Below are 16842 nucleotides of genomic sequence, written 5' to 3' on the forward strand. Positions count from 1 at the left end.
CTAATACCCTTTGAATGCTAGAATGGCTGGAACCCCAAATGTGGCTCTAACACTTTGCCTGTATTCCTTAGTGTAATTAATATTCACAATCACTTCACCCGAGACAGGCCATTCTTAACCTCAGTCTATGGATGAAGAAAAGAGCCACACGGAGGTACTCAGTAAGCCACGGACCAAGAGGTGAAAGCAGGAAGTCCGGTGAATGGGGAAATCCGACTTGAGGGCTCTCACAGGATGCTCCTCCCCCTGCTTCCTGTCCTTGTCCTTGTCCTTGTCTAGGAGCAGGAGGTGGCGTTCCAGGAACCAGGCCATGATCATGGGACCTGGAAAGGAGAGAAGGGATGACAAGGATGCACATAGATGGTGCCGAGGACTGTATGCATACAGGGTGGTGTGCCTGTAGTTAATGGAGGTTAAAGGGCATCTCTGAGTTGGAGAGGGATAAACCTACTTACTATTTCTGTGAATAGTAAAGAGAAGATAAACAAAGAAGTCATTCATAGCTCTCCCCCGCCCCCTACCCCCTGGGGAAAAAAAGTAAGGAAAAGTGAGGAAGGATGTACACCGGAAGATGGCCAGTAGGCAGGCTGACGGGATAGAGATGTGAATAAAACTACTGGGGATCATTCGTGCACGGTGACTGTTACGTGTCCGATTGACAGGTACCGAAAATTCACACGTTTATAATTCTGAGTTTGGGGTAATTTTAATATCGGGGTTCTATGTCTTATTCCTGATGATGTGTCTTACAGTTACAGATCTTTGAAATGACATATTATGACATGGAGAGGATAAAGACAGAAAAGGATGCTAGAGGAGAGGATAAGCCACGGAGAGGACTTAAACCACAAGGGGAGTGGAACCCCAGCCTTCTCTGATGCCGCTTCAGTGAGAGAACCGCTGTCCTCTGGCCAGCCACCCTCACCTGCCTCCGGAGGGACTGAAGCCCAGGTAGCAAGCTCACCTCCATCGTTGTCTCCATCGGGGAAAGTTTAAAATGATTTGAGGCTGAGGTAGCCACAGCGCTCCCGCTTTTCCTACACCTACTGCCGGGAACACGCCTGCTCTGGTCCTCCATAGCGGAGGCACAGGGCAGGATGGGCTTGGGGTCATTCCTCAGGGTTCAGCACTCCCAGGTCAACCCAGTGCTCTCCCTTCTCTCCGATGTAGTGAGAGCTCCACTCCATACGGGTCTCTTTCCGTGTCTGTGGGAGTTCTTGCTGGGCTTTGCACATTTTTGTGGAGCTGCATTTGAGGCTGACTCCCTGGCGATTAGTAGCCTTCTTCTCCTCCTAGGACCTATATGAGAGCCCCACATCCATCTAGAACTAGGCTTTAATGGGACTTTTCTGTTACTTTTGGGACACTTTTCAGTATCATCATAACATTTCCCATGTATTTTTTTATGGCCACAGAGTCAAGATCAAAAGCCACGAGCTTTAAAAGTTTGGGGATTCTCTGAACCATGTGATGTGGGTATCTTTGTACAAACATAAGAGCAAAGAAAGCTTCCAAAATGAGGGTCAGATTAAGGGTGAGAAGTGCAAAGATTTGATTTTTCTTGAGACATTCAAGGGGGAAATTAATAAATTAGGGAAAATATTAGATACATTAAGGGAAAAGAAGTTGAATTTAAAAAATATTCTACCATGTTTGAAGGATTGTAGGACTAATGGACTCTTTCTAAGAATGGCTAAAAATAGTTGGTTCTAAACCAACAAAGATTATTTTTCAGAGTTTCATAATGTCTATTTTCTGGCTAATGGCATAATTAAAATGTCAACAAAAATGGGTGCAATTCAATTACAGCCATGCACCCTCTGCAATTAAAAATGCCTCACAGCAAACAAAGTTGTTGTTATTATTGCAGTGTTTTTACTAGGCTAAGGAATGCATGATCAGATTTGATTGAGGTGATGCAGTAATGCCACCTTAATTCTCATAAATCCAATAAAGAGCCTGGAAAGTGAACTCTTAAAAACATTTTAAAATGCTCAGCCTGCAGGAAAATAGATAAAGTCATATTCTGTTGCGTTAGCAATCTTAGAGCAGTAATTACCCTCCCAAGAGTTGAGCGAGCAGGAACATTTGGCGGACGGCAGGAGTTTAATGCCTATGAAATGGCCTTCTCTTCGGCTTAATGACAGGTCTGTAGTAACAGTTCCTCATTTTCACTCTCATTAAGTAGAAAGTGCAGGGAGGTTAGAAGACTGAAAACTAGTTTCTGGATTTTTTTTGTCCTCTTCATTGGTAGATGTATAGATCATTTCTGTTAAGTGCTTAACTAGAAATTATATATAAAACAGGAAGAAGAGAAATATGAAATAAAAACTTATATAGCTTGATTCAATCAGGAGTTTTGTTGACTCTAATGTCCAACCTGTTTTGGAAAAGAATTATTGGCGAAATCTCTTATAAATTTTGTTCTCTCAATTTCAATTCTCTCTGTTCTCAATTTTCTGAAATTTCATGAGAATGTTTTTGTTTGTTTTTAATTTTAATTGCTCTGAAGGATTAGTCCTTTGAGTCTGAAGATGTGTAGTGCTCCTCAGCTCTAGAAAGTTTTCATTCATTATTTCTTTATTAAATATATATTTTTAACTTTAAAATTAAAATTAGAGGCCCAGTGCATGAATTCATGAATGAATGGGGTCCCTTGGCCTGGCTGACAATCAGGGCCAGCTGGCTGGGGGAAGGAACTGCTGGAGATTGGCCAGCCAGGGAGAGGGACCATGGGAGGTTGGCCAGCTGTGGAAGGTTGACCAGCTGTGGGAGGTTGACCAGCCATGGGAGGTTGGCACTGACCACCAGGGGGCAGATCCTGTGGGAGTGCACTGACCACCAGGGTGCAGCTCCTGCATTGTGTGTCTTCCCCCTGGTGGTCAGTGTGCATCATAGCTACCATCCGGTCATCCAGTCATCTAGTCATAAATGTTGCTTAGGCTTTTATATATATAGATAGCCAAGATGAAACAACCTAGTTGTCTTTCAATAGATGAATGTATAGAGAAGTGGTGCATATATACAATGGAACATGATTCAGCCATGAAAATAAATGAAGTCTTGACATCTGCAACAACATGGATGTACCTAGAAGGTATTGTGCTGAATAAAATAAGTCAGACAGAAAAAAAATCAAATCCCAGATGGTTCACTTATGTGTGAAATCTAAAAAAACACACAAAAGAAACAAACAAGCAGAACAGAAACAGACTCATAGACACAAGGCAGACCTGTGTTTGCCAGTTGTAAATAATGCTGCAATAGACATATGGATGTATATATGTCTTTTTTTATTTTGTGTTTTGGGTTACTTCAGACAAATGCACCAAAGTGGAACTACTGAGTCCTTTTTGTCTCTTGTTATAGCCTTTGTTTTAAATTGTATCTTGTCTGGTATAAATCTTGCTACCCCAGTTTTTTGTTTGTTTGTTTGTTTGTTTGTTTGTTTGTTTCCATTGTCATGAAAAATATTTTACCATCCCTTTACTTTCAGTCTGTGTGAGTCTCTTATGGAAAGCATAGGTTAGGGTCTTGTTTTTGTTATCCATTCAGCCTCTATATGTCTTTTGATTAGAGCATTAAATTCATTTGGATTCAAAGTAATTGCTGATAGATACATATTTATGGTCATTTTATTATTCCTCAGTTCTAAATGATAGCTTTGCTGGGAAGAATAATCTCGGTTGTTGGTTCTTGCTTTTCATCATTTTGAATATGTTGTGCCAATCCCTTCTGGCCTGCAAAGTTTCTGTTGGAAAGTCAGCTGACAGTCTTATGAGAGCTCCCTTGTAGATAACTCTTTTTCTCTTGCTGCTTTTAAGATAATTTCTTTGTCTTAACCTTTGACATTTTAATTATGTGTCTTGGTTTGGGCCTCTTTGGGTTCATCTTGTTTGAGACTCTGTGCTTCCTGGACTTGTATGTCCATTTCTTTCACAATGTAGGGGATGTTTTCTGTCATTATTTCTTCAAATAGTTTTCAATATCTTGCTTTCTCTCTTCTCCATCTGGAACCCTTATGATGTGAATGTTGATATACTTGAAGTTGCCCCAGAGGCTCCTTATACTGTCTTCTCTTTTAGAATTCTTTTTTCTTTTTGCTGTTCTGATGTATTTTCTGCTCCCTTATCTAACAAATCTCTGATTGGATTCTCTGCTCCATCTACTCTACTGTTGATTCCTTCAGTTAGTGTATTCTTCATTTCTGGATTGTTTTTTATCTCCATTTTTATGTTTCTTATCTCTTTGTTGAAGTTTATATTAAGTTTATCTACTCTTCCCTAAGTTCGTTGAGCATCTGTATAACCAGTGTTTTGAACTCTGCAACTGGTAGATTGCTTGTATCCATTTTGTTTAGTTATTTTTCTGGATTTTTTTCTTTTTTTGATGGGGGAGGGGCCTGTTTCATTGCTTCCATTTTTTTTTTGGCTGTCTCCTGTCCTTGTTTCTATGTATTAGGTAGAGCTGTGACATCTCTTGGTTTTGGTAGAGTAGTCTTATGTAGTAGGTGTCCTACAAGTCCATGGCACAGCCTCTCCAGTCACCTGAACTGGGTGCTCTAGATAGCACCATGTGGGCTGTATGCACCCTCCTATTGTAGTTGAGCCTTGAGGCGCACCAATGGGAGTGATTGACCACTTGGCTGATGGACCGTGAGGACTATTTGTGACCACTGTGGAGGATCCACTGTGCTCTCCCAGCCCCACAAAGCAGGATTCACTTCATTAGGGCTCAGGTACCATTGAATTCACCCCTTGAGTGTGTTGCTTGTGGAGGTGGTTGGGTGATGCTTTGTCATGATCTAAGGCTGCCCACTGTGTCATGATCTAAGGCTGGCTCTGGGACCTTCTGGGAGGTGCAGGACAATGTTAACTGCCACCAGTGTCCTCCTGGGGCCTTCTGGAATGATCTACAAAGCCATCTGAGGATGCCTACTACCTTGTTTCCCCGAAAATAAGATAGTGTCTTATATTCAGGGAAACAGGGTACTTTTACTGGGCTTGGAGAGAGGCCAATCTGCTAACTGTGGCCAGCTGCTGCTGGTGGTAGGCCTATGGCTCCTTTGCAAGAGGTATGCAGTACTCTGAGGCCAGATGCTGCTTGTTTGAGAGAAATTAAGGTAGTCTAAAGCATGAACCAAGACAGGCTGTTGGGTGGGGTGAGGTCTCAGGGAATCCCAGGGCACGGGTAACACCATGAGCCAGGTTTATGGCAGCTCAGGTATGGCTCACACCTGTGTCAGCACGGGGCATGCTCAGTAAAGGAACAACTGTTCTGCCAGCACTTCTCTGGGGCAAGCTGCCCAACAGCTTTGGCTCTGGAGCCTTTCTAGTTGCTACCATGGTGTTGGAGCTCAGAGAGAGCAAGTCTGGGCCCTTTAAGAGGAACAGCCTGGAACTCTGGTAGCCTCCGTATCAACACAATCCCTGCTGGTTTTTACAGGCAGAATTTACGGGGACTTCTCTTCCTGACAGTGAAACCCTGAGCTTGGGGGCCTGGTATGGGGCTGGGACCCCTCACTCCTCAGAGGGGACCTCTGCAGCTGAGGCATCCATCCTTCCCTATTTTTAACTGGCACATGTGGGTGTGGGATAAACACATCCTTCTTCTCTGTTCCTCCTCTCTGTCCCTCCTACCAGTCTCAATGTGGATTTTTTAATTTTTATTTTTATATCCTTAATTGTAGGACTTTCATTCAGCTAGATTTCAGGTGATTCTGGATGGTGGTTGTTCTTTAGTTTAGTTGTAATTTTGGTGTGGTTGTGGGAGGATTCAAGTATCTATGCCATCATGACCTGAAGCCCAGTATTTCTTTAATAATCTTCCTACTCCATTTCCCCTCCAATTTCCATTCTTTATTTCTGGCCTTCTGGATTGTTGTGTTTTGTTTTATACATTCTACATTCTAAAAATGTATTTCTGTTTATTATTTCCCAAACTCCTAAGTGCTGTTGTCACAAGTAGTAGACATAGCCTGTATTTGAAATCTTAGCCCTCTCAGCACTTGTTGACAATGCTCTCTCTCGGCTGTCTTGGTTGTGTTTTGAAGGAGTATCACAGGTTCATTGTGGCAACAAATGTCATTTCTCACGGGTTCATGGCTGCTAGTTTCTTACAGGTTGCAGTTGTTAATGCCCACCCCTTCAATGACCACTCTCATTAGAATAATGATGATAACAATAACAAAATTGATAATAGTATCTGGCATTTAATGAGCATTGCCTGTGTGAGCAGCAATGGTTGTAAGGATTTACACATATTATTCATTTAACACTTCCATGAAGGGGGTACTATAATAATAATAATAATAATAATAATAATAATAATTATTATTATTATTATTTTAATTTTTTATCAAGCACCGGGACAAGGGGATGTTTGAGGACTCTCAGAGCTGGGTTGTGAACCTCCAGGGTCATGGGCACTGGAAGTTTCATTCCTACTAACTAAGGGGATGAAACACCAATGGTTTTCTTTTCATATTTCTACCCAGGAGATGTTATACATTTGCGTTTATAGCTTCAGGTAAGTGGGGTTTTTAAGGGACAAGCCATTGCCTGTGTTTATCCCTGGAGCCCTCTGGGGATCCTTTGAACGTTTTTATGGCACATGTTTTCAATCGTCCGAGCCCCGTGGAACTTCCTCTGTTTATTTCTAACTCTTGACTTCTGTCCTGCCTGACCCTGCTCCTGACCCTGCTTCTCTTCCTTAAGCTCTAAGGACAACAAGGGGCATTCTAACCGACACTGAACATCTACGGGGGCTATGCTGGACCAGAGATGGCATCCTGATAAAGAATAAGCAGAAGGTAGATATCTAGGGGTTGTTTTCTAAGAGTCCTTTCTGGAAATGATTCAAGATGTCAACTTGATTAGGGAAGCTGGGAAGGAAGAATGAGAAGGATGCAGCGTTAATTTTACCATTTCTTTTCCTTCCTTCAGACTGTTTATCCCTGAATTATTGCTGACATGTGTTAACAGTAAGTGATTAAGTCAGAGACATAGAACATATACAATTAGGAGGCCACTGGCCCTGGAAGCAGGGACACACGCTTGGGGGAAATTTTTGAATTCATAGTTATTTCAAGTCATATAATATTTTAAAAAGAAACTTTAAAAAATTCCTCTCTAGAACTTAAGGTTAAAGTTCATATTTTACAATAAGGTACTCTATTTTTGTTCCTTAATATTTGTTGTAGTAATTCTATAAACTATATAAATGCAAGACTGTCTGAGATTCTCTCTAATTTTTCTTTGTTTTACAAGGAATCTGTTGACTTTATTTAAGATCACTTTAATTTTAATTTTATTTTATTATTTTTTGGGGGCCTTTACTGAAAACAGAAAACATATTACCTAGAAACAGATGGAAAATACTTCATGGCTCTCAGCTAGGTCCTCAGTCTCCCACTTCCCACCCCCATTTGTTTACATTTTGCAGAGGAAACATGGAGTGATGGTGATATTTATCTGGTGGAAGATAAATTGATGGAAGACACAGCCTTTCAAATAGCCACCTGGAATGACAAGGCATTAAGACGGTTTAGTGGAAGTATATTGAAGACACAGGGAAATATTACAGTGTCGGGGAAAGGGGGATGGCCAGGCACTGTTGCAACCTGTGAATTTTCTCACACAAGCCCAGCAGTGTAGGACTTCCTGTTTTGTTACGGGTGTGAGAAAGCCCACCCAATGGAGACACACAACTTGAAGGCCAAAGGGGACCTTTGAAGGTCGGATCCAAGCATTTGTGTGCATAAGCGTCTGTGTGTTTTGGGAGAAGTTGTGAAGAATAGTTCGGCAGACCCATCACCTGACCTCCAGTTTAATTCCATCCACATGACGCGGCCCCGCGGGACTTCGGAGGAAGAGAGTGGGCTGGTGCAGGTGTCGGAGCGAGACCAGAGGGCATCGGGCCGCCTTCAGAAAATAAAACAGGGAAACGGTGACAGGGAGCCGAGTGTATCTCCCTGTCTCTCTTTTGTCTCTCTCTAGATTTACTTGACTTTTCTGTATGTGAACTGGTTTGTGACCAGCTTTTTCTGTAGCACCAAAGTATGGAATATTTTCCTTAATGAATAGAGCTGATCATCATAATGTTAGATGGCCACACAGTGTGACATTACATGAAAATACCACAGTCCCTATATGAATGGACATTGTGTTCTTAATTGTTCCCTGTGAAAATACCACTGTGATAAAAACAAACCAACCAACAAAAACCTCGTAGTGTGTGTGTGTGTGTAAGATAGAATAATGCGTTCCAAACATTCTCACTTCCTAGACTGGGGACCTGTGAGTGTGCCACCTCGCACAGTCAAGGGGACACGGTAGGTGCGAATTTTGTGATGAGAGGTAGCCCTAATGTAATCACAAGTGCTTATAAGAGGGAGACAGGAAGGCCAGTGTCAGAGAAGAGAGGGAGGGGGAGAGAGAGAGAGAGAGAGAGAGAGAGAGAGAGAGAGAGAGAGAGAGAGAGAGAGAGAGGGAGAGAGATTTGAAGATGGAGAGAAGCCAAGAGCAGATGGATGCAGGCGCCCTCTAGAGGTTGGACAGGCAAGTGAGTAGGTGAATGAAGGGGTTCTTCCCTGCAGCCTAGGAGAGAAGGAAGCTCCGGGATGCCTTCATTTTCAGTGCGTCCACCCAGGGTAGGACTGCGGGACTCCGGGTTTCTGTTAAGCCACTAAGACTGCAGTAATTTGTCTCAGGAGCCATGGGGCAATCACACAGTGTGTCCCTGTGGACTTCCGATTGGCATAAATCCCCAGAAGGTCAAACCATCTAAAAAATTTGCTGCTTATTGACAAAATTCCTCATAACCCCTCAGAGGTTTCCAAACGCACATTTGCCATATGCTTTTCTCCTCCCATCCAGACCTTTGCTGTCTGTATCAGCGAATAGTCATTTTTAATGTTTTTTGTTTAGTATTTATGAATCAAAGTTAATGATGATCCAACTCTGATAGGCTGGAGTGATTATCAAAGCTGAAAGGCACAGGAGTCTGTGGGAATCTGTGCACAGGCAATTCTGACTCTGGGGTGTGGCTGTGGCTTAGATTCGGCTTTTCTGAAGAATTCCCCTGTGACACCAGTGGGACTGGTCTCGGAGCTCCCAGGGGGAGGCAGGGGGCGGATTCTGGCATTTCCTATTTTGTGGGTGATGAGAGCAGATTTAGGAGTCAGACAAGTAAAGTCCCAGCGCTCTTTCATATGTCAGCTCTGGTTTCTTGCCTACAAGGTTGGGATAAGAGAGCATGCATACGTTACACACGCCTGTGACAGTTCAGTAACAGTGCTCCTCATTGCACAGAGCTTGGAAGTCAACCATACTAATAAAAATATTGTTGTTGTTTTATATTTTATTGATTTTTTTTACAGAGAGGAAGAGAAAGGGATAGAGAGTTAAAAACATCGATGAGAGAGAAACATCGATCAGCTGCTTCTTGCACACCCTCCACTGGTGACGTGCTCGCAACCAAGATACATGCCCTGGACCGGAATCAAACCCGGGACCCTTCAGCCCACAGGCTGACACTCTATCCACTGAGCCAAACCGGTTTTGGCAACTCACTTTTTCTTACTGCAAATGCTCTCATGTTTCTGACATCAAATCTCCCCTTTATGTCATTTATTTTTTAATATTTTCTCCTAATTTTTAAATGTGTTTTAACTGTATAGCATATCGCTATGGTCAAATTAGATGTATTGTTACCTACTATTTGCTTTTAGTCTTGTTTGAAAAAACTTGCCCCATATGGAGATTATGTAAAACATGCACCATTTTTCTTTTTCTTTAGATTCTAAGTATCTTATCCTCCTGGAATTAATTTTGTTGAAGAGAGTGACTGAGGGGTTCAATTTATTTTCCCCCAAAGATTACTCAGTTATTCTAACATCATTTATTGAATAATCTATTTTTCTACTGTGTGAAATATTATTAGTTTTAAATACCAACTATTATAGGAAGTTGATCCTACCTTGGGACTATTTATTTGTTTCACTCTTAAGTTCCTTTATCTCTGACCCAGAACACTTAATTGCTGCAGCTTTAAATTATATTTTCACATTCAGTAGTTTGACATTTTTCTTCAATACTTTTAGTTTAGCAATCTTATTCTAAATGTGTGGCATTTCCTGTACATTTGGGGGAAACTTCTGCTGAGAAGCGTATCGCCTCTGTTTACCTGCTCTATAGCATTCGCAGGACTTCACACTAAGCCTGCTGCATTTGCTTCTCTTCTGTCCTGCCAGTGCAACTTAGTCATGTGTTATCTTCACCTAAGCCTTCGGAGAGGCATCTGGGCTGGCCACAAACGCAAAGATGAGCGAGTAAATGACGGCTTTACTCATGTTTAAGCCGTGGCTCCATCTGGGGTTAAGCTGGGACTGATTCGTAGCCACCATCGGAAACCACGTGCTTTCATCCCCGGCTGTGCATTAGCCCGGTGTCTGCTCCCAAACAGGGCTCCTTCCTCCGCCTCGGGCGTCCCCGGGGCCCCGGTCCCTTCAGGCCTACGGGGAGCATAGCAGGAATGGGCCCTCCTCGGGTCCCCCTGGCTGCCTCTGGTGGGCCCTGCCCCCTGCTGTCGGTCCTGTGATTGACCTCAGTCTCCTTAACTCGGAAATGAAGTCCTGTGTGTCTTTAACTCCCTGCTGAACAGAGGAGCTGGGGTTCGGAGTTGGTTGTGGAAAAAAACTACTCAGTATGCTGAGCTCTGCTTCTGCACCCTGTGGGACAGCAGCATGCGGACCGATGGGGGGACACAGGCACTCTGGGCGGCGCTGCCTCATTCCTGCACATCCTGCTCACGCTCTCTGGCTAAGGAGGAGCCCCCAGGGGCGCCCCCCTCTGGAGCCCCGAGGCCGGAGGCTCCCGGCCTGTGACACTGCGGCCCGCGTTGGTGTTTCCGAAGCCCCCTCTGAGCCAGCACGGCATTGTGTGCTCCTTCCCACAGAGCGGCTCCGTAATGATGTCTCCCGTTATTGCTTTTCTGCTTCATTTGCAAGATAAAACCCTTTCTGTGGCGCAGACAGAGTGTTGGGAAACAGCATTCCTGGAGTCCCTTTTCTCCGAGTTTTCAATGGAGCGCTCTGTGCTGGGGGCGGGCGTGTTTGTGCCATGTCAGCAGGCACCGCGGGGGGCGGGCCGCCCATTCACGGCTCCTGTGGGACCTGGGCAGAGCCGGCCTGGGGGGGCCCCTGCAGAAGGGGCCGCGGGGTGAGGGTGGGGGTCTGTGGGAGCCCCTGCAGAGGGGCCGCGGGGTGGGCAGCGGCCCTGGGATGCCCATGGGAGACACATCGGAGCCGGCGGACCCCATGTTTCATTCCCGCCGAGAACTCAGCAGGTCCGCTCTGCGGGTGGGGTGGACAAAGTGAGCCAGGAGTCCGGGATGACCCCCTCTGTCCACAGCCCCGGAGGCCCGGGCGTGGGGCCACCCCGGCTGTGATGAGGCTGCTCAGTGAGGTCAGATGCTCAGTGGGCAGAGCGGCTCCCGGTCTTTTTACTGCGGACCCTCCCCCTCCCCCACGCCTTCCTCCCCGGAAGGAGGCACAGTGAGGGGGCCAGCCTCCCCCCACAGGCTCGCAGGCCCCGGATTAGCAGAAATAGGTTTCCTAGCAAAAGCCCTAGTGAGCCCTGGCCGGTGTGTCTCAGTGGATAGAGCGTCCAGACCAAAGGGTTCGATTCCAGTCAAGGGCATGTGCCCTATCCCAGTCTCATGCAGGAGGCCACCAACTGATGTGTCCCTCTTATATCCATAATTCTCTCTGTCTTTCCCTCTCTCTTCCACCCTCTCTAAAAATCAATGGAAGAATACCTGAGGGTGAGGATGTAAAAAAGAAAAGAAAAAGCCGGAAGGAGTGTCTGAGCCCGGCTGGTCCACTCTGCAGACCAGGGTCTCAGTGCAGCGCCCCCCAGGAGGCCGGGTCCTGGCTGCCCCCCTCCCCTCCCCCCCAGTGGGAGTTCCCAGGACGGCCGCTCTGACTCACGTGGGAAGAATGTGCGGTCCGGGTCCCACAGGCGGTCCCGGCACAGAAGCCGGGCGAAGGGGGGGAAAGCGAGCGGCATCAAAGGCCCTGAGAATGCAGCGCCCCCTCGGAGAGGGGTGTCAGCCCGCCCAGACGGGACGGCCTGAATGGGCACGCAGCCTCCTGTGAACGGAGCGGACCGCGGCCGAGAGACTGAATGCACGCATTTACCGCGAAGCCACACCGCCGCAGTGCAGGGAGCTCAGGCCGTGACGAATTCCAGATGGAGCAGAGAGACCCGGGACGGGCAGCCCCTCCAGCGCCCCCTCTGTCCCACCCACGGCATCACAAAGGGGAGGGAATCTGGTTCAGCAGGAACGGAGTCTCATCACAGAACATGAGCTACGCCAGATGGCTCAGTGGCAGGGGCGTTGACCAGTGTCCCAGGAAAAGGCGAGGGCCTCACAGAGGGAGCTCACTGCCTGAAAGAGACCGAGGCAGCTTTGCCCTGTGGAGCCCCAACTCCCTGCCAGCCAGGTCCCTGCCCCCCGCAATCCTCCCTCCCCCCCCCAACCCCAGCGGGCCCAGCGGCTGCGGCCTCTCCCCTGGGTGGCCTACAGCTTCTCTCAGATCATCTGTGAGAACACCACTCACTGTGCTTACCAGCCCGCCTTTTTTATTTTATTTTATTTTTTAAAATGTATTTTATCGATTTTTTTACAGAGAGGAAGGGAGAGAGAGAGTTAGAAACATAGATGAGAGAGAGAGTCATCGACCAGCTGCCTCCTGCACGCCTCCCACTGGGGATGTGGCCACAACTAAGGTACGGCTTGACCGGAATCGAACCTGGGACCTTTCAATCTGCAGACTGACGCTCTATCCACTGAGCCAAACTGGTTTCTGCCTGCCTTTTTTTAGTTTTAAATATTTCCTTCGAATATGATGTGCCGCTTTGTCAGGACATGGGGAACATGAGGTGGGGGTGGAGGACACAGCACAGGTAGACGTGTGTTCAGAGCCCATTCCATATTTTTAAAAGAAAATTAAAACTCCGCCTCTTTCTTTCTTTCTTTCTTTCTTTCTTTCTTTCTTTCTTTCTTTCTTTCTTTCTTTCTTTCTTTCTTTCTTTCTTTCCTTTCTCTCTCTCTCTCTCTCTCTCTCTCTCTCTCTCTCTCTCTCTCTCTCTCTCTTTCTTTCTTTCTTTCTTTCTTAAGAAACAAAAATGAGGTCAGGACCTGAGAGAGTTTTGTTACCTTAATTCTTTTAAGCAGGAAACTCACTGACTCCCAAGCAGAGGAACAGCGACCAAATGGCCTATGTGAGTCTCAGAAGCATGCTCCATCCTTGCCGTCTAAAAAATTAACTCCATCTCTCTTTCCGGGTCACGGGGGAGATCGGGGTGGCGGGGGGGTCACCTGTTTCTCGTTGTGCGTGGGCAGAGTAGAGGCGTCCCCCCTCCGCCCCTCCCGGCTGGTGCCCGGCTCTCGGCATCGCTGAGGCAGCTTCCCGCACCAGCCCACATCCCTGGGAGTGCTGGCCAGCCAGCCACGTGGACATGCTGCCTCCCAGCTCATGGAAATTGCCGAATCCCCTTTTGCTTTCTTCCTTCTATTAGTAATCCTACCCCCTGTGCTGGCAGAAGGAGGCTCTCCTGTGGGGGATTTGGTGTTTACACGGAGCCCCGGAGAGCTGGGGAGGGGGGTGGGCCCGCGTGGCAGGGGGACTGGGAGCCAGCGGACCACCGGGCACACCCACAGCTCCACACGCTCGCGCGGCCCAGGACACGGTGGCAGTGTTCCCCTAAAAGAGGACACAGAGAGATGCATTGGACGTGACCTTATACCTGTAGATAGTCCTCTGGCACCTGGTGAGACCAGGAGGGACCCGGCCGTGTCGCCACAGGCCAGACCTCCAGTGGCCCCGAGGACCATCCCCACAGGTACCCCGACCTTGGATCTCAGCCACCGCGCCCCGGTTCCCGAGCTGTCCGGTCAGCTCGGGGTGACAGTCGCGAACGGGGACATGAGCCTATGCTGCCTGGCTCAGTGGCCTCAGGCACTTGCTCAGTCGATTGGAATCCCAGTTGCCATGTCCGCCGCATCGCAAGCACTCAATCCACGTCGGCTCCTGTGACCAGACGGCTTCCAGGGAATAACACTGCCGGTCACGCTGGTCTGCACTGCCCGGGCTCAGCTCTGACTCTGCACATTCTGTCCGGGGGGATCTTGCGGGTGCTGCGTGGGGGACCAGGTGGTACCCATCCTCTTGTGTCAGCTCCTCACACGGCACTGGCAACGAGGGGGAGGCCCTCGGGCAGCTGGGGGCCCGTTGGAGGCACAGAGGAAACCAAGCTGTTTGGTGCGGAGAGATTTCTCTCTCAGTTGAGTAACTGCTGTGCTTTTCAAGGATTCAACAGAGGCTCAGAGGGATGGGAGTCTGTAGACACACTTTCAAAACAGGATCTTGGTCAGCACTTTCTGAAAACCTCAGATGAACCTCCGGCACATCAGGAGGAGGCCCGCTGCGGTCTGAGAGGCGGCGGGCGCAGCTCCAGGCTCTGGGTGCCCATCTGCAGGCGGCCAGGGGCGGTCAGACCCGCCGGGGGCTGCGCATGGAGCCGCTCCATCCTCCACGGAGACGCATGGGCACCTTCACTGAGCCACACTGGCCAGGGCACTAAACTTACTTTTTAATTGTGACAGTTCTGTGAAGACTCTTGACATTTCTATACAGAACAGCAGGTAGAAATAGAAAATCATTGCAGATTTGTTTCTCCCTTCACATCCACAGAGGTATTTCCTTTCCTTGCTGCTCGGGCCAGTGGGGGCCTCAGCCAAACAATGAGCAGACATGGCTCTAACGGCCTCGGCGTGGCGGATGGGAATCCGGGGAGGCAGCGCTCAGTAATCCCCCTTAAGCTCTGTTTACGGTCGGATCTGCAGACGTGCTCCCAGATGGAGGAGCTCCCTTCTGTGCTGGAGAGGACTGTGCCGTTGGGTGTTGGGAACTATATCCGTTTTTAAGTGCACTTTCCGGCTTCCCTGTTAGGAACACGGGCGGTAGGTTTCCAGTGGCGACGGGGAAGGCGATGGGTTTCCAGCCAGTGAGCACCTCTCCTGCACCCCGACTCAGAGCATTCCCGTCTCCCCCCACCCAACGCCCCTCTCTTCCCCTGGTAAAACCCACCGTGGCGAGACTCCTCGTTCCCACACTCACGTCCATTCAGGGTTAAGAGTCGGGGTGGGAGAACGGGCGGGTTTTATTAAGAGGCAGGTGCAGGGCAGACTCCACAGGCACGGATGTTCTTGCAGCCACTGTTCTCTGTGACTGAATGGAGACGGGCCCCGGGGGCCAGGCCCGTTGTAAAGCCAGGACTGGTTTTTTTCAGAGACTGTGCGTGGAGGAGCGGCTGACAGGTTGGGCTCTGGACTCGGAGTTACTGAACACAGAGTGTGGGACGGACAGGTCACATTGTCTTGACTGTTTAAAGACCTTGAGGCTCTGGGCCCCGTCTGGCAGGCAGGCTGTCTCCCTGGGTCCCTTCAGGCCGGAGCGGGCGGGCAGCCTGTGCAGAGGCAGCGAGAAGGCCTGGAACTCCCAGGGAAGCAGGAGGGGGAGGACATGAGGGGAGGAGTGGGAGGGAGAACCGGGCAGCCCGGCCATGATGCCAAATGGCACAGCAGGACCACGGAGCGTCCAGACACAGAGGGCCAGGGGCTGCAGAGACCCAAATCACGGAGGTCTGCCCTGCTTCCTTTCTCTCCCCCCAAAATTTAAACGCACAGCAACATGCCTGATTGGGACGAGGGGAACCTATGTTTGCAGGGCCAGTGGAAGGGAGGACTGCGGGCGGCGTGTGAGGTAGCCTGCCCCTGGTGATGGCTCTGTGATGGAGAGTCCCAGACTTCCTTTTCTCTCAGTGGTCTCGTCTCCCTGCTTCCTCACCCTCTTTGTTTCCAGAAGTGGTTTCATTTTAAAATATAAATTGTGGCTTTTTTCTCAGGGTCATGGCCATCACTTACTTCTTCATTAACGTAATTAGAAACCTCGATCCGCCAGGACAACTGGACCCCGGGGAGTGAATCCATCCCTTCCTACCCAATGCCCGGCTCCGCCCCCAGGAAATTGTCTGGAAACGGAAGAGGCTTAAGCAACAGCTTAAGCATCATTCCTGCCAGTGAGGGAGAATGGGGGAAATGGTGAACAACACAGACTGATGAACAAGAACAGACCCAGAGATAAGGAGCCATGGGTGAGACAAAGGGAGGGTGGGGATAAAAGGGAGAGATCAACCAAAGGACTTGTGTGCACACATATGAGCCTAACCAGTGACCAAGGACAATAGGGGGGTGGAGGCATGACTGGGGAGGGGTGGGGGATTGGAATGGGGGGTTGAGGACAATTATGGGATAATTTAGTCAATAAAGAAATTAAAAAAAAAAAAACCTTTCCAGGAGCTAACAATAATTTCAGAGGCATAAATTGAAGGTAGCTCCTACCGCCCCTCGGATTCCCTCTCTCCCACAGCTGCTCTCTTTCCCTTTGCGGCTCCCATAAGCTTCTCTTCGGCTGCCTTTGTGGCCGGGCAGCCACGTTCGCCCTATTGTGTTGTCAGTATTGGTGTCGCCATTTACATGTTAAAAGTCGTCTGTGCCAAGTGACTTCCAAACAATGGAGGACCCCATTCCCATGTCAGCCCCGCTGCTTAATCAGCAGTCACTTTATTCCCTCTCCTTTCAAAGGCACTCGAACCGCCTAAAGGCCAGGGCCGATGGAGTGAATGTGCTGCCTGGTCCCCTCCGGGGTCCACCCATTGGAATTCACGTGTGTGATCCGGGGAGAGCGTGGCTCAGGGCCCCGCAGGGCTCTGCGGG

This window comes from Pipistrellus hanaki (assembly GCF_964339955.1).
Source record: "Pipistrellus hanaki genome assembly, chromosome: 5".
NCBI classification, from domain to species: domain Eukaryota; kingdom Metazoa; phylum Chordata; class Mammalia; order Chiroptera; family Vespertilionidae; genus Pipistrellus; species Pipistrellus hanaki.